Source organism: Gossypium hirsutum, chromosome A09, assembly GCF_007990345.1.
Source record: "Gossypium hirsutum isolate 1008001.06 chromosome A09, Gossypium_hirsutum_v2.1, whole genome shotgun sequence".
NCBI lineage: Eukaryota > Viridiplantae > Streptophyta > Magnoliopsida > Malvales > Malvaceae > Gossypium > Gossypium hirsutum.
In genome coordinates this window covers 3,098,478-3,103,573 of record NC_053432.1, presented here as the reverse complement: position 1 = coordinate 3,103,573, position 5,096 = coordinate 3,098,478, and the positions used below count along the sequence as shown (strand labels likewise).

At 32.9% G+C, this 5,096-nt stretch overlaps 1 long non-coding RNA gene across 1 annotated transcript; it reads right to left on the bottom strand.

Annotated features, from left to right (window-relative positions):
* Positions 1 to 4,343: 4,343 nt before the first annotated feature.
* Positions 4,344 to 4,954, bottom strand: LOC121206612 (uncharacterized). The gene is made up of 2 exons (XR_005901674.1): positions 4,890 to 4,954; positions 4,344 to 4,621 (listed from the first exon to the last, which is right to left on the bottom strand). It is a non-coding gene; the product is annotated as an uncharacterized lncRNA (long non-coding RNA).
* Positions 4,955 to 5,096: the final 142 nt, after the last annotated feature.

Sequence of the window (5,096 nt, the reverse complement as noted above, 5' to 3'; positions counted from 1 at the left end):
TGTTTACATTTTCTATTATAGAACAAACACATGTATGAGAAATCTTTGAAATTTAAGAGTCTTGGAGTTAAAAAAAAAAAAGAAAGGAAAATTTCTCACTCTCTCATGCTAACCGATCACCTAAAAAGTGAGATGATTTAGAATTTAAATAAAACTATAAACTCAAGTAGTTTAGGATTTAGAATTTAGTAGTTATGACCATTCAAGTATTAAGTCATGACCCATGCATTATGATGTGTGATTAAGGTGCATACACGAGTAATTTGGGCTTAATTTAATCAATTAAGAGTGACTTAATTTTTAAAGTTTTTAGAAGGCTTATCTACATGAAACATGTTGACTCTATAAATACTCTAGTAACTTATAATTTACTAATTTAATTTAAATTTTAAGAGATAAAGATTAATAAAATTTAAGTTTCTTAAAACCCTATGTTGTAGATAGATTTGAATCTTAATCATTAATGTAATTCATTTTGTATTGTTGATGTAAAAAGGATTCACTAAAAATATAAGGGATTAATTAAATAATCAATTACATTAAGAGTGAATTTCCTACCTTAGTCCATATAGTTTGCTCGGTTAAAATCAAAGCCTATGACAGTTGATACTAGAGCTCATAATTTTGGTAAAGGTGCTAACTTTAAGATGGTGTCACTAGTATAAGGCCATATACAAAAGAACCTAGAGATTTGTGGGGGAGCTAAGAAAGTAGTTAGAAGGATTTTTGTCAAAAATGAAAGAAAAAGTGGCTAAACTCGTGGTTTTCATAGGAGACATGCAGGAAAACTTTAAGATTATTTAAGACACATAAAAAAGGTGGACCTTACAAGAAATGGGCTCAAGGGTGAAATGCAAGGTGCTCTCAACACAGTAATAAATAATCTACATATAGGACTGATGCTCTTGAAGCCATGATTGATGATTTGATTGAATATATGAATGAGCTCAATAGGGAGATTGTTTTGTGCAAAACAACAATGGGTAATAGTCTGCTAGCTATGACAAGCATAAGATTAAGGTCTATAAGCTAAAAAAGTTTAAAGGAATCTGGTTTGTGAAGGATGTGGACTATTTCTTGCAAGGGTGAAGAAATACTTTTTATTGTTGGCATTAAGGATGATCTTGCTGAGGTACATGTCCTTTCTATTATTTTTCTAATGGCATTTTTTTGTTGGTAGCATCATAGGTGTACAAATGAAAAGTGTGAAGGAACTACCATACAGATTTTAGGTGGAGTTCAAAATAGAGCTTAAGAAATAATTTTACCTTGAATATGTTTAGAATAAGGCACATGCTAAGTTATGAAGACTTTCTCAGCAAGGTACACTTCGAGAGTATGTTTGGTGTTTAATGAACTCATGCTCTAAACTTATGAATTAAGTGAGAACAAGGAACTTTTCTCTTTAATGGATTTACTAAAGCCCTAGGCCAAGCAAGAATTACATTAAAGAGGTCTTTAAGACCTTACCAAAGCCATGGCTATAGTCGAATAGTTTATTAAATGGTAAAAAAGTCAAAGAAACTTGGGTCATCCAAGCTAAAATCCTATAAAAATAGTGGTAGAGACAAGGAAAAAACCGTTCAAGACTAGCAATCATGGTAAGCCACATACAATGAAAGCAAAGTCCAATAAGTAGTGGGATAAAAAGAAATATATAGAGCTGGTGAAATGCTTCCTTTGTGACGATCTACATAGGAAGAAAGGTTATTCAAAATGAGCCTAGATTTTTCCATCAAGGAGGATGATGATTCAAGAAAAAAGACGTTGAAACTTGATTTGATCATGAGTTCCATTCAAGCTAAGAAGGGCTAAAAGAGAAAAGAGCTAATTTTTATAGTTATCATTGTTGTAGGTAAAAAGCCTAAATGTTAAAATATGCTCCTAGTACTTGTACTTTTCCTACATGAGGCCTGCTACCTAAGAAAAAGACACAATTCAATGCCGATTTCCTCGAACCCTAACACGTTTGGAAGTCAAAATCAGTATATTTGATAGGAGTAAGATCTCCTCTGAAATACACAAGTATATAATCCCTTGTTCTCCGTAAATACTTGAGTATATGCTTAACTGTTTGCCAGTGTCTTGGACCAAGATTCACCTGATATCCAACTCACCAACCCTACTATGAAAAAGATATCTAGACGTGTGCATAACATTACATAAGACTTCCTACTACAAAAGCGTAAGGAAATTTTCTTATGTTTTCTCTTTCTTTCACTATCTTAAGACAATCCTCTAAAGAAAGATGAAATCTCAATACAGAAGGTTAAGTTCCTTTCTTAGAATCGGTCATTGCATAATGTTCCAATATCTTGTCTATGTATGAAGCTTGTGATAACGTTATCACTTTGTTCTTTCTATCCTTTAATGTTCGAATAACTAGAACAAAATTAGTTTCTCCCAAGTCTTTCATGCTAAACTATTGAGTTAAGCACAATTTAATCGATGTCAATGTCCCTACATCATTTCTAATGAGTAGAATATCATCGAGATATAGAAGGAGAAAGACAACCTTTTCATCTTCAACTCGTTTATAAATACAAGGTTCATCTACGTTGTGCTAAAATCCAAAAGTTTTGATTGCTTGATCAAATCTTTGATTCCATGAGTGAGATGCTTGCTTAAGTCCATAGATGGACCTAAGTTGTTTGTAAACTTTATGCTCATTTCCTTTAACTATATGTCCAATAGGTTGCATCATATAAATTCTCTCTTCAGGATAGTTGTTCAAGAACGTTGCCTTGACATCCATTTCCAAGATCCACTGCAATGGATAACATTATGCGGATTAACTTTAGCATGGCTACCGGAGAGAATGTTTCTTCATAATTGATACTTTCTTTCTGAGTATAACCTTTTTGCTACAAGTATGGCCTTGTAAGTTTCCACTTTTCTATCTATATTTCTTTTTTTTCTTGTAGATCCACTTACACCCTATGGGTTTTATCCTTTTCAGTAAGTCTACAAGTTCCCACACTAAGTTGGATTGCATAGAATTATTTCTCAGAGCTTGGAATCAGCACTTTGCATCTCTTCGTTAAATGTGAATAGTTCATCATCTTCCTATTTGACAAACTCAGTGTTTAGAACACTTCTACTAGATTGGAAGAATTTAGGCCTACGAGAGACCCTCCCCACTATGGCAAAGCTCCCTATGCTGTTGATCATTTGCAGGTCTACTACCAAGAGTTGTTTCTAGATCCATTTCAATAGGGATTTGTGTATTTCCCAAAAGTTCCTCGAGTACTTCTTTACTTTGAGATTTAAGGTCGTTGATGTAACTTTCCTCAAGGAAAGTAGCATAAGTTGACACTATCACTATTTGCTCTTTCTGGTTATAAAACAATCCACCCTTAGTTCCCCTAGAATATCCCACAAACATGCACAATTCTATCCGCAAATTCGACTTCCTTGCATCTTTATCCAATACGTAGGTTTGGCATCCTCAAATCCTTAAATGATTTAGATTTGGCTTCTTGTCGTGCCACAACTCGTATGGAGTTTTAAATGCAACCTTAGTTGGTAAATCATTCAGAATATAGTAAGTCGTTAGTAAGACATACCCCTAAAAAGATATTGACAGCTTCAAATAACTTAGCAAACATGTTTAACAAAGTTCAATTCATAATTGAAATATGAAGTATAGTATGTCATGAATTAAAAATACAGTGATTGAAATCTAATGAATATTCTTAATTGAAATTTTGTAAATGAGGACTATTTCGAAAGAGGTGCAAAAGTGTAGTGAAATCATGGAAATCGTGAAATTTTACATTCATATAAAAATAATGTGAATCCAGTGTCATTTGAGTTCCCATATAGACTAGCATTGGACTTTGTAGATATAATTATCATGCCATAGGAACCTAAGCGCTCTTATGTCATTCGTGAAATTACACTTGGGTGCATTCTATTCTGCTAATGCACTTCAATGCATGTGTTTTCAACACTTATGTGCTCCATGTATTGTGTTATATTTTCTGTATCCATCTTGTTCAAACGTGTCTAGCATAGGCTAAAAAATCGTGGTAAGTGAATTCTGATAACAATTCCTATTAAATCGTGAAATGATAAAATAATGAAACAAAAAATTAGTGAATTCTATAAATATTGAATAACCTCTTGATTAATATAATATATTCATGAAATTATAATAGTAATGTTTTTACTTTAAGTAAATTAAAGAGATGGTAAGATTTGAATTCATGGATACTTATTAAGCTATAATGCAACTTAATGCATTATTGTTTAACACGTAGGTGAAAGATCGGATTAAAGCTCTCGATTCAAGTCACAACCTCATTGCATCTCATCACATCGCCAAGGCTTGAAATGGAGTATGAAATTAACATTTTGGTACTATATTATGGCATGTACATAGGTTTTTTGAAGTCCACGTATATATAAAAAAGAAATTTGCAAATACACATTGTGTAGTTTAATTATTTGGATAACTTAAGCTATTCTAGAGAGTCTCATCACGACGTTCCCTACCCGACACCGCGACGTGACTTTGTCTTGTTGCGATGACCCTTGCCTTCAAGTTGCGACATCACTCACTGTTTTAACCCAAGAGAGTCCTGAATGGTCTTGGTTTGCAACCAAATTATCGGAATGCCTGTAAATGATTTGTAATACCTAAAATAAGCTTAATAAGAGTGAAAAAGAAGTGTACGAAGTGCATTTTGATATTTAAGTGGCTTAGTGCTCAAATGTGACACTTGTTACTCAAGTAACAGTTTAACTCAAGTAAGGAGTGTTACATTATCTCTCTAAACTTGACAAGCATTTTTCTTATCAAATCCTACATTAACTTGAATGGGTTCACTCATATATATCATTTCAAGCTATAAGCTAACAAAAATTTCAAAGAAAAGAACACTAACCTCTTGAATTGAGCCCACGGCAATGGAGAAGAAGACTTGAGAAATTTTCTTTCCTTCCTTTCTCCACCATTTGGAAAAGATGAATGAACCAACTCTCTTTCATCTTTCCTTTATATTCCTCATTTAATAATGAAATAAAATTATATAATCCATCTCATCTAATGGCTATAATCATGCATGGGAAAAGTTGGTGGAGATTAATGAAGT